The sequence below is a fragment of the Dromaius novaehollandiae genome, chromosome 5 (assembly GCF_036370855.1).
Source record: "Dromaius novaehollandiae isolate bDroNov1 chromosome 5, bDroNov1.hap1, whole genome shotgun sequence".
NCBI classification, from domain to species: domain Eukaryota; kingdom Metazoa; phylum Chordata; class Aves; order Casuariiformes; family Dromaiidae; genus Dromaius; species Dromaius novaehollandiae.
In genome coordinates this window covers 13,406,738-13,420,708 of record NC_088102.1, presented here as the reverse complement: position 1 = coordinate 13,420,708, position 13,971 = coordinate 13,406,738, and the positions used below count along the sequence as shown (strand labels likewise).

General features: G+C 35.4%; 1 long non-coding RNA gene across 1 annotated transcript in view; it reads right to left on the bottom strand.

Annotated features, from left to right (window-relative positions):
- Positions 1 to 13,971, bottom strand: part of LOC112989956 (uncharacterized) — an 87,122-nt gene that overhangs the window by 55,958 nt on the left and 17,193 nt on the right. Inside the window, exon 2 of the long non-coding RNA XR_003260952.2 lies at positions 11,888 to 11,952. This is a non-coding gene — a long non-coding RNA (uncharacterized LOC112989956). The remainder of the gene's footprint in view (positions 1 to 11,887; positions 11,953 to 13,971) is intronic.

Below are 13,971 nucleotides of genomic sequence, written 5' to 3'. Positions count from 1 at the left end.
GATAGTGGAGTGGAGGTTAATTCTGGAAATGAAAATGGAAGAACTATTAAACAGCAAATTCTCAAAGGGGACAGCATGTCCCAAAGAGGCCACCACTATACATTCATGAAAATCAGCACTGTTCAACAGCCAGTGCAATAGAATGGGAAGTTATGTCTGCCACATCAAGAACAATTTGTAGTGATGTGTGAGAGACCATCTGGCCTCCATTAAAAAGAGAAAAGAAATCCTCTCAGTCTTAGGACACAAGAACACAGAGAAAAATTTGTCAGGCAGTTGGAATCTGCATCTAGAAAACAAAGTCAAATAGTTCACCAGACATCACTGCAGTGATGTTGAGGAATAAGCAAACCTGCTTAGGCTGATGAGAAAGGAGATCAGTCCATATAAGGGGTTCAGAAAGGAAATAGCCTTGAAGTAAAACACATACACACCAGCCACTGGGTACTGACATTTACAGTTTAGGCTCCCTGGTATGAGCTCTTCTTTCAATGGTGAGACAAAGATATGTCTTCTCACCATTCCTTTTAGCAGAATGGTGTAGACCCCTGACTAGAAAACAAATGAAACTCCTCCTGCCAAGAATCAGCAGAAGAGACATTGGGCGTAAAGGAGGAGATTTCATCAAGTAGAATCAGACAGACAGAGACAATGTGTATGGAGCTGACAGTAGCCAGTGGGGCCTTCATAATCTAAAGGACGCAAGGAGCAGAGCTAGTATCTCAGGAACATTCAGGAAGCGATGGTGAATGGGCCAACACAGGTACTGTCTTACTGTGCTCTGCGGGCGCTGCCATAGCTGACACAGCTGCATGGCAGACTGATGCTACAGGAGACAAGCACAGTGTGAACTTCCAACATTTGCCTGTAGACTTCACAGAGTAAATCATTTGGGCATATGACATCCCTGGTGCTCATATGAACACCTCACCAATCTGATTAGCCTCTGTACTCTCCCAAAGGCCACAAGAAATTCTGGCTCTGGTGGCATGCTCATGAGAACATGAAGAGACACAAGCCTTCATAGCTCATTTGAGAAAATAACTTCAGAGCCTAGTTCCCCTTTTTACATTGTTTGAGTCTTGAACAATTGGTAAAGAGAAAACATGGCCCTAAAAGAGAAAACAGTGGTATGCCACAGGTAGGCTGGACCAAGGAATATGACCTTCAAATGTTCTGCACAACCAAATGAAGCTTTGGACTAAATCCTCAATACAGAACAGCAAAAGGCCAATATATTAGTTACAAAGGACCTGCGAAGCATTCCATTTCAACAGGAGAGCTGTCTTGTATGCCATGCCCTGAGCAGGAGGGGAAAGCAGCAACAGCACAGCTCTACACACAGTGCAAGGATAAATTTTCAGATCTTGAATGACTGGGCCACAGCAAACCCGTTGTTAGGGTGAGCACATGGATTTATTCCAAGAAAGAATGTACGGTTAAGGAATAGATATTGGTGAGGACCAGAGGGCATGTCTAGCACCTAGCTTTTTCCCCCAGGCAATAGTAAACTTTGAGGTAAAGGGCATTGCCTCTAAAAAAGCTGAACAGTAAATGGAAACAGCGGTGGTAAATACAGGAGGAAGCCTTTGGGGCCTGTTTCTCTAGACAAACAAAGATTTAGGGCAGATGCCAGATTTAGAGGGGAGAACAGAAAAATGGGAACTGTTCCATATCAAAGAGATGACTGGATAAGAGGGAAATACTAGGAGAAAAGGCTAAATTATTGCAGCTGACCCCTCCTTCCATAAGGTAAGCTGCAAGTCTGTAGTGGAAAATTTTCTTTCCTCTTACTGTTCCCTGGTATCAGCATGGGCTTCATTCCATCAGCCAAATTTGATAACCAAATACTATGCGTAAAATATTACCTTGCTCAAAGGAATAATGGCACACATTTATTTTTGCTTGCAAATAATACTGCTTTTGAAACATCAGTGCACATTAGGAATTCAGTATTTACTATAAATAATGCTAAATTTTTATTTCTGTGCTTGATCATCCAAAAAACCCACCAGAGATAACTTCTAATTTTTCAGTGTGTCCAGCCACACGCTGGTGTCCTATGTCCTGCTCCTGGTAAACAAAGTCAAAGTAAAAACTCCTATTAATTCCAATAATGCAACATCAAATCCTAAATGTACAGCTGGACAGGACACTGTTATATTTTCATGCAGATATTTAGTCACAGGTCATTTGCTCAGGGACATCATTTTTGCAAAAATCCTCTGTGAATATAATAAATGGTTAAGCTGAGAGATTTTAAATTACAACACTTTTTATCAGTTCTTCCCACTTTTATCCCTATCCGTATCATATCTCCTCAAACAAATAGTGAATTACTTAAACAGTTGCAGCTGGTACAGAGTGTGTTTGGAATAACCATGAATTTCTACAGCTTAGTCAGCAGCATGCTTTGGCTTAAAAAGTCAATGGATGGCATTCATCTCTTCTTCATAAAAGTGCTTTCTAGCTCATGTGAAAGAATTAATAACATACCAAAGTAGGAAATAACAGAGTTTAGGATCAGAAAAAAAACATAAACTACATCTGATCTGACCAAAAAAACAGAATGATTGACTGAGTGTCTACATGAACTTAAGAGCTGGATGAACACTAATTGGCTTAATTATTTCAATCAAAACTGACAGCATATTGATAGAAGAGGAGGAAGTATTACTGGTGATAAAAATTAGTCAAGACAGTCAAATCCAAAGCTTACTGCTAACATTTGCAGAAGAATCTTATCATACCAAGCAATGGGAAATAAAATTCATTATCTACAAAGACACGATCTCTGACTCTGGAATTTCCTGAACTGCAAACTGCTGGAGCTGGAGAGAATATTCTGAGGAAGTAACACTACATGATTTCCCTGTTCCATTGGTTTTTTCCACAGCATTTTATTTTAGCCAGTGTCGGAGACAGGAAACTGGGTTAGAGTAACCTTTGGTCTAACCCAATATAATCATTCTAACGTTCTTAAAATGGATGACGGATGGATAAAATCAATAAAGGCGACATAATACCTGAGGGGGAAAAGAGGCCTGAACATATTTATAAAAAGATGATGTCTTGCTAATATCATTCTGAAAGGTGGTCTTCGAGTCACTGTGGATGATTCTTTGAAAATAACGTTTTACCGCACAACAGGATTCAAAAAGGCAAACAACATAAATGATTAGGAAAGAGATAGAAAATAATTATGAGACAATATAATCCTACCATATTCACACATCTACAAAGTATGCAGTTCTGGCATCCCATCTCAAAAAAAAAAAAAAAGAATCTATAAAAGTTATAAAAGTATAGAAAGAGGAACAAAGAACAGAGGTATGGAACAACTTCCAACACAAGAAACAAAACACTCTAAGTTGCTTCACCTCAAGAAACAGAAGATTGAAAGCGGATGACTAATGTCAATGCAGTCATTAATGCTTTGAAGAAGGTAAACAGGGAACATTTATCCATTAGTTGTTACTTTGCAAGAACTAAGGCTGATCAGATGAAATCCTTGTATAGCAAGTGAGAAGTGATAGTAAACTGAGTGGACCTTTGGTCTCATTTCCTTTGACTAATCTTATATTCTAAATCACATGAAGTAAATAAGGTCAAGAACTTATATTCAAAGATTGATATGGATAGTAATATAAATACAGTGAATGTTCACAATTATTAAAATTATTTATATCCTTTTTTGGAAAGGGCTATTAAAGGGATACTCCAAAACTTAAACCAGTTTAACAATTAGAGATGAGGAAAAGACCAAGGCCAGACCACAGCAGTTCCTGTAAAATTCTTACATCATTCTTTGAAAGTAAAAATATAACATACCAACAATTTTAGAGACAGAATACAAGACCACATGGAATTTTTATGTTCAAATGAACATAAAGTGCAAGTCTGAGATATCAAAAATTTCAGCCACTTAATATTCCAGGCAATGTATTTCTGAAGACTTATTCATTGTCCTGTATTGTCAACGTTTCTCAAATCTATTTCCCTGGAATATTCCTTTGAAAATGTACTACTTGTCATGTCCTATCGCCCAAATATATCCGTGTTTTTTTTTTTTTTTAATTCCAAAAAGACTTAGGCACACTGAGTAAACAGATTTAATAAGCTGAACTCAATCGTGACTTCTCCAGTTACATTTCTTGGCAGAAAATGCCTTTCTGAGTTTCTATTTCAGCAAGATTCACTTAATACAATGAAAGCTGAGTATGCTTTGATCCACAATAACAAAGTAAAAATGTATGGAGAGACAATAATGCTGGGAAAATGCTCTCTTGGCAAATAAAAGCTGGAGCAAATTAATCCCACCAATTTCCCACTTTAATGAGTTCAGATCTTACCATCATTAATAATACTGAAATATTTATCAAAATTTTTTTAAAGATAATTAGGAATAGCTTCCTGCCAGAAGGATCGGAAGCTATTGGAACTTTTATCACATGAGCAAGATCAAAACCAAAGTAGCTATATTCTTTTTTTCTTTTGTGTTAAGCACCTCTTATACCCCAAGCATCGGACTATTGTCTCGACTTAAAGTACTTGGCTATAACCCAAAGACAGGTTCAACTAAGGTTCTGAGATTTCACACACATGCACATACACACATTCTTTTGATCTGCCCTCCTTACATTAGGAATAGGAGTCAACAGGACTTAAAGGCAGTCAGCATCTCAAAATAGGCTCAGTACTTTGCAGTACTGGGCCCTTTATCCTTATGTGCTCCCTTGCACTTGCTTCATTCCCTCTTTGCCAGCTCTACTAATAGCATTCCTCTGCAACAAAAAGCACAATGAAAAAGAAAGCACAGTTAGCTTTACTTTAAAACTAAACTCCTGAAAACACTCATCCACTTCTGTTGGATCAAAAGAGTTCTGAAGATGCTCAAGCACAAAGAATTCATTTAAAACTGCACAATACTCATCTGACGAGTACCTGTTCCAGCATATTGTCATCTTTCCTTGAAGTGCTATAGAGTCTATATCCCCAAGTGACTAAATGTAATCTCCACATTCTATTTTATCAATTTTAGAAACTAAGCTAATCCTTAAAAATAAGACACTGGTAATTCTAAAATTTTCACTAAAATTTGCAAGACTGGAAAGTTCTTCAATAAACGCAGTCATATTTTTTCTGTGAGATACTAATCTATGGCTGTCTGTAGGGAGATGTCTATTTATTTTAAAACATACAGGACTGAATTATCATGGCTTTTGATCCTAAAAACTGTATCTAAATGTGGAGTACCAAGTATTTGGTCATCCAGCTCTCCTCACTGTCCAGACTGGAAAATTTGTCCACACTGAAAACTTTCTGCCTGCATCCTTAGGTTCCCTTTAATGCAATGAGGGCATTGGATAGATGGGGAAACAGGCGTGATGCACACCCACATCTTGTCCTGACAGTCACTCAGGATGCATGTCTATATTCACGAGATCATAGATACCATTTCCAGTAGATCACAATAGCTTATGTGCAGCAGTTCTACAAATTTAGTGGTGGTGAGAACCTAGAAAAGTCATTAGCATCTTCTGGACTTTATTAATGGATTATCAAATGCATTATTAAAATTTTCTGGAAATTGGCCATCAGGGCCTGAAAGTTGCATTCCTAAATGCAAGTGATTTGAGCTTATAGGAAAATAGTGAGCAATTTGATTATTTATGAGCCTATAAAGATGTTTAGGCTTGTTTTAACCCAAGTTTGAAAATATTTGCTTTAACGTTTGGGGTTTTATTGTTAGAGATCACATTGCATATAACTGTGTAAATATTGAGCTTATTAATACCTTAAAATTCTTGTTAGGAAAGTAACAATCAATACATTTCCCCTAAGGTTCTAGAGAAATCAGGTTGGAAGATTATCCGATTTGAATCTGAACTGTGAATACAGCAGTGCAATAAGATTTTTCATTCCTGAGTTGTTAACCAGAAAATTCATAATTTCAAGGAGCCAAGTAAAAGAGGAAGAAAAAGTCTTCCTCCATTTGACAGAGACATCAGTTGTCCGATCTTTTATACTACAGCAATATGTCCTTTTTTCAAGCATATTTTAAGAGCTAGAATTCTACTGTTTAAAAGACTTAACAAGACGGGTATTAATGATGCTTATTATACAGTTTGGGGACTAAAGATGCATTTGATGCAATTAGTAAAAGCTGAGTTGTGTAACTGATCTTTTTAATCAATAAGGTAGGGTCCTTACTGTGTGTAGGAACTGCATTTTAACATACTCCATAATTCATTCCTTCCAATAAATCAGTGATAATAATCCTAAAAATGCTGAGCACTCTCTTCTCGTATTTCATATTGTTGTACTTATTGATGATTTTAAAACACACAGCTGATCCACCTTAATACAAATGCACTTTTAATCAACACCAAGTAAAAAATTACTGATGTCACATATTTTTCCCCAATTATACAGCATTTTAATATAATCAATTTCCAAAAAAATGAGACTCTTCTCACACTCAGGATAGCTCTAATGACTTCAGTGGAGTTACATAGAGGCTTATGCTTTCTAAATTATTTTTTTCTTAAACAATTATTTCTCCATAACAAAAAACAAATATTATGGGAAGTTGAAATATCAACATCCACAGAAGGAAAAATGGATACTTTAATTAATAGCTAAAAAAGCACCCGATTCTTCATTTGCTGACGAGCTGTATATACTTAAAACTCACAAAGATATCAAAACATGAAGTGCTGTGAATCATCAGTTCAACGGCCTTATCATATAATTCTTACACAGCCAGTGCTTAGAATAAATTAGTTTAATTGCACAAGTAAAGCCCAGATCCCTAAAATCTCTCCCTTGTTCCCTTCCCAGTGGACTCTGTAAGTGTCAACACTTATAAAATGTTATTAATTCATCATTCCAATAGTTTTATTGCATGACTCCTACTCATATATTAGTATATAAAAATAAATGATGCTGTTTTTATAAGTAACAATAGCATTGTTCTACACATCTCAACGTTTTTCTAGAATGATTTACTAAATCAATTTATGTCAGTGAGCATTTTGCCTGTGCAAGGACTGCCACATCAGGTACTAGCTGGGAGTATGGTAAAAGCAGAGTACTGTGACTAATATTGTTAATGCCTCTTTACACAAGATTACAGAGTCACATTCTCAAATCCTGAGGGGAATTTGGCTTAGGAGCTCACCCTCTTTGATACTTTTAAAGAACAGAATGTAAGGTGCTAAAAACACTTATTTGGCAGGAAAAAGGTCTGAGACACTTCTGAGGGTATAAACATCTCATAATACTTGGGTCCAGGTATAAGAAATAGATCAGGAGGTAACAGAGAAACCGACGAGTACTGTGATTAACAGACTTAATGAGATTACACAGTCACATTCTTCAGTCCTCAAAAGAAACATGGTCACTAACAAACTTACTGCATCAAGTGCTTCTCAGACTATTTACTTAAAATATTTCTTTGAGTAGCAAATTACTTAGAATAGTGATATTATAAACAATTAATGAAAGGATGATTAAACTGTAGAATCCTGTGGCTTATTTTTTAAATCTGGCCAAAAAATATTAGTAGCAATGAGTTCACTTTAGAACCTAATTAAACAAACAGATAAAAACAGTTTAATAGGATGATTGATTAATTAAATATTTTTGGAGGTACAACACGTGAGTAATGTTGCTACTTCCTCCATACACAAGTTCATATTCTCAAACTGTAAGGAAGAACGTAGAATTTAATGATTACTTTTTAAAGATATTTCAATGAAGAATAAGTAATGTGTATTGAAGAGAACAGAGACTAGCATATTAGTCAGAAAATCTAAGAATTAACATTATTTTAGATCTGATAGGCAAATACCTTATTATTCTTAAAGCAATTAGTCTTGACATAAGCTGTTACCAGTAATTTTTGTAGCAATATTTCCCAGTAAAGAGATGCTTAAATACAGAAAAAGGCAGTTTCTGTAACAGCTGCTTGGCTCTTCTATGCGTTAATAGCTTTTTTTTGGTATATTCTGGCTGCATCACTTATAAATTTATAACTCATTTTTAATTTGGACATTTTTTTCTTTTTTCACGTCTGTTCGATTTGTTAACTTGTTAAAATATAAAAACAGGATCTGCCGTGCCAAATCAGTCTACTGATTGTGCCTGATTAGTACCACATCCTTCCAGCTGTAGTTGAAAACTTATGCCTCAGAGAAAGCCAGTAAAGAAATATGCACCTTAAAACAGTGTAATTTATAACTTGAAGAAACAATTCCAACCCTGCCTATAGAGATTCTTGGTTTAAAAAAAGACATGAAATTTAATAGCAAATGGATCCCAGAGCCAGATTTAGAATGATTTTTCTTTTCATGATGTTGAGCAACTGATTTTTTATTATTTTTTTATGCAAGTCATAAAATTTCTTTTAAGCTACTGATTTTTTACACAAGTCAGTGGCCAAGTTCTGGCCCTCTCTTTTACTTGGTCATAAACTAGTAATTTTGTCATTTTATACTACTGATTACATGTAATATTGTTTAAAAAATAAGAAGTAGTGACACAGCTTCTTTTTCAATACCATCAATCAACTTCCCTTTTCCTCATTTCAGATATGAAACCTGCTCATCTGAACACGTTTCTGCCCTGCATCTGTGTTCAATACCAGAAGGAGCTATAGTGCAAATCTTGATTAATACTATATTTAGGGAAAACTTTCTAAAAGAGTGTAAAATCACAAATGATAGAATGGTTGAGGTTTGAAGGGACCTCTGGAGATCATCTAGCCCAACCTCTGGACTGTGTCCAGACGGCTTTTGAATATCTCCAAGGGTGGAGACCCCACAATCTCTCTGGGCAACATGTTCCAATGCTCAGTCACTCTCACAGTAAAAGAGTCTTTTCTTATGTATAAATGTAATTTTCTGTATTTCAGTTTGTGCCCATTGCCTCTTGTTCTGTCACTGGGCACCACTGAGAAGAGTCTGGCTCTGTCTTCTTTACATCCTCCCTTCAGATATTTACACACATTGGTAAGATCCACCTTGAAAGACTGATTAAATGAAAGATCTATTAAATCTATTCTATATTTTTCCGGGGAAAATGTTTTAGAAGACCTTTATCCTGCTGATATATAGTAACTATTTGCAAGAATGTCTGCTAAATATTTCAATAGCAACACTGCATTTTATTGTGAACACACCAGGGATCATCCCAGTTAGCATATTTAGTTCAATAAAATGAAGCCAAATACAAAATTAATAATTCTGTGCTAATTAACTCTGAATATTTTTGTATGGTGCCAAAAAGGGATGATGAGGAAAGCCAACCCCCCGCCTAGAAATTAAGAACAAAGACTTTCCATCATTTTACTAAGGTGGAAACAAATGGAATAGAAATGCATGGCGACACGGAAAAGCCTGTCGTAAAGCAGTCACAACAGTCTCCTTGTCACAGTGCCATTAATGTGCATGAAACTACATCAAAAGATTAATGTGCTTTAATGGGCTTCTGCTCCATAAAATGTCCTCAAGACAACTACCTTTTACAGAAATGTGTTTGATAAGAGAGAGATTTAAGGAGAAACAGAACTATGTACTGACTTTGTTAGATTATTACACACCTTTAGGAAGATGGATCGAATGAAATTAAGTGAATACCACATGAATGTAACTAATAACAATGTATGTACTGATATAGTTCCAGCTGACTTGCTGTAATTCTTCCTCTCTCTCATAAATCTAATCCTCAGTGATTTAATGGCATATATGAGAAAATAAATTTTATCTGTTTATCTTGAACTAAGTACTAAGCAAGAACTGTAGGTCATACATTTTTTATTTTTAATTTGTCTGAATATGAGATATTTGTATAAATAATTTATTTTCATAGGACTTGATAATAGCATTACTCATAGTGTAACAGACCAAGCTGTTATGCAACAATAGTATGTGTCTTTCTTTAACTAAGACTTCTTCTCCTCAAAATAAAAAACATCTTTTTGACTCATATAGTACTCTTTCTAACAAATTACATGAAGTTGCATAATGAAAAGTTTAATTTCCAAAAATGATGGTAAATTAGCTGATATGCAAAATATAGCCTCATATAAAATTAAGTATTTAGTTCAGCAAATCTCTACTCTCTAGCTTTTCTTAGTAAACACGTTTTCCTTTGTCCTCATATTAGAGGAAATCACAAGGCTCCTTTATTCCAGAAAGGTTGATTTGTTAATTAAGTCTCTAACTTGGCAGAGGACTCTGCCCTCTATAGTTCTACACTGTAAAGACTGTACTTTACAGCTATACTTTTATTTTATTGCACTTTACTTTTTACATTTTTTTAAGGCTCTTATGCATCCTGTTCTATTCAAATCAATTCATCAAATCAACCAATTAAAGTTTTACATCAAATCTAATACAATCATAATAGAAATCCCTGAAAGACAGATTTACAGATTTGTTGTAGTGGCTCTGCCACATACCCTTGGTCTGCTCTCTCTGACTTGAGATGTCAGGGCCTTTTCTTAAGACTGATTGCTTTCAGATGTATGGGTTAGTGTCAGTGGAGAGAAAGAAAGGGAATGCATACTTCCCATTGGCATAATCAAAGTTATAGTGAAAAAGCAGCCTCCACAAATCAAAATCAATCTCTCCATGTATTTGTTTCTTCTTCCCTCTATTACATATTGGATTTATCTTCCTTATGATTTCAATTAATCACTACAAAAACTGTGATATTTTGTCTGTGCAATGCTTTAGGCAATGCAATAAGATTCTGTTTGTTGCCTTGTTCAGGACGAGGTGATATTCCTACTCACACTGAAGAGCAGCTGACCTAATGCATTGAATTCAGTGAAGCCATTCGTAAGGTGACATATTCACTACAAGAAAGATCTAATATTCTAATCATTGCATACAATGTATGGTTATATCATACCACTTATACAAAACAGTGCAATCTATCAGATTGCAAGTTCACATTCTCCAGATCAGTAGGATGCATCAATTATCTGCACATTACATTAATGCTCTTCAATGGCCTGTATGAAATGTCTGATAATTTTATTTCCTATATTTCATTACAGGTTTCTATTAGAAGATAACACTCTACCATTACTATACTCTTTGGGTACATCTCAGCAGACAGCCCAGGAATTAAATGAGTAAGTAAAATTAACTTTTTTGCAGGTCACCACAAAAGCACATTATCAAATGAGATTTGGCTGTTCTTCCTATGTTATTTGTCCTGCTCCTTCACTTCTGCTAATGATCAAACATCATTTGAAAATATGAAAATAAATAAGAAATTCTATGTTTATCACATAGAACGCCTTCTAACGCCTATTCCATACTTCAGCAAAACACTGAGAAAAGAACTGCATTGGAATCCTAAATAATTAACCACTAGACTACGATGGTTCATAGCCAAACATAATGTTTTCAAATGTTTCAAAGTAATTCTTAAACTCCTACATTTGCATTTAGGGCAATATTTTTACAAATACAATGTGTAGTTTCATGTGTCCATAATTGTTTAAGATTTGATTTATTATATTGTTTATCATACAAATATAGTATTTTTCCTGTGAAAATGTTAAAAGGTTCCCTCTTCAAGGCAAGATACTGACAAAGAAAATAGATCTCAACGTATTTCAAGAACATCAAATAAGATGTTCTAAGAGTCATCAAATGAGGTTGTATTTTTCAGTAACAGAGTATGAAAGCCATTTGTTCTTTGTCAACAGGAACTCTAAAACACATAATAGCCCATATAACAGTAAACAGTTATAAACAGTTCTTTTTCGCCCTTACTTTAATATAGCTTTACACTGCACAGAATTCAAGATAATGAGGTAAGTGGAAGTAGAAACAGAAGAGACCCAGATTCATGTGTCGCTACTGACCTGTTCAGGAGAACGGGGAGCCGAGATCAAAGTGCCTTCGCTCTCTCTACATCACAGGCTCACTGCTAACAGAGCGTAAGAGAGAAAGAGTATTACTTTGATCATCCATGATCATCATTCATGACAGGGCTTGTCTTCAACCAAACAGACTGCAGCGTGTCACTAACATACGGTTCCCTTTCATAGATCCTGATAAACAGTTCCCCCAGGACATCTTAGTGGTCCCTGATGTTATTTTTCATTTCTTTACTTATCCATAAAACAGACACAGCATAGGCAGAAATTCTGGAAAATTCTGTATTTCCCAGGTGCTCAACTTTCAAAAAATAACATCTAGAGGAAAAAGGACAATTCAGTCTTCATTGGCCATTCAAACTTTGGTGATAAACACATTGTCAACAAAATTACTGGTTAATGTTTTCTGTGGTTAGCCAATCCGAGATGTAAACTTCTAGCTACGTTTTTGGGGGCCTGGACTCATACAACTAATTCATTGAACACACAGCTGTAATCTGCCATCAGATAAAATTTTGTCACTAGCAACATGAACTGGAACTAAACTGTTGGACAAGAAGTAAAAGGCTCCATAATTCACTACGAGCTGCTGAATAACATCTTCCTAGGAACAAACACACTTATGAACAAAAATAAATTCATGATGTGTAAGTATCTTGTATGAACACTATAACATATCTCAATGCGAGTATAACATCCGTTTACTATCCACAGATTATATTTTATGATGTATTAAGTGGTAGCATTTAAAAGGTACAATCTCATATCCTAAAATCTGTTTGATAACCGTCTAAGGAGAAGGGAAATAAAAGCACTGTTAAATTACCTGTGCAGTCCTGTAACCGGAACTAATGTGCAACTGAGCTGGCTGTATGCCAAATAGTCTTTGAAAGTAAAATCAGAACAGTAGAAACATCCACACAGTAATTCCCGTTTGCTCTGCTAGTCACTTCCAGAGACCACTCTATGGGAAAAGCTAGAGCTGTGTCTCTAAGTGTCCTTTTCTGATTCCTGCTCCCACTTTGCCTTGGATTTGCATGGGGATGTATGGATGGGAAGCATCATAATCCCCTCATTCCCAATAAACATTATGAAAGATTTATATAAGCTTTATCCAAAATGTATCAGAATATATATTTATTAAAAAGACTCTGAATCATAGGATTTCTTTTTTACATACGCAGATAGATAAAATTCTGAACTTCCAGAGCAGGAACAGTTTTACAGGATGAGTGAGATACCATTTTATTATTTTTAAGATCTATCTTCACAATACGCAAACACACTTTCAGTATAGACTGGGACTTTTAACACGTAATTTTGAAAAACAAATACTTTGAAATCTCTAAGTTTATTCTCTCACAAGAAATTTTGCCTTTCCTTTGTTGCTTTCCCACAAGCCATACACTGGCCTTTTGAAATTTTAAACCTAAAAGAAAAGTAAGGATGTTTTATGTGCTTGTGGATGCCAGTGTCTAGACACAGTTTCACCATGATAGCTAGATTTTAATGTCAGAGTTCAAGAGTAGACTAAAAACCAACTCGTGATCCTACTGCGTTAAATTGATGGACCTAGGAAAAAGCTACCATAGCAAAATAGCGCTATAAAAGCTTGATGGTCTGGCAAACTGCAAGAAGTCATGTCTATACTCTGTTTTAAAGGCACATTAAAAACACATGTAGCACAGCTGGTGCCAGCAATGGAAGCATATATTATCACCACATTGTATGTAGCATTTGGTTAATTATTCCCTGTTATGTTATGTAAAACAAACCTCAGAATCCATAAATACTAATGTGAGCAACATCCCTTCTTTTCAACGCATGTAAACCAGTTCACACTGATGTAGACTGAGACTTGTGTTAACACATATTGCCACTAGAGGATAGTATTGTCATATTACTATACACCCACATCAACCACATGAAATTAATATAAAGTTCAAGCTACTTATTTTCTATAGCCAGCAAACAAGTGGCATGAATATTTCAAATTACATAAATTATTTTGCCTGACAAACAGTGAAGTCCCTTTTTAATCAAAAATGAGAGAGAAAAATCATGTGGCA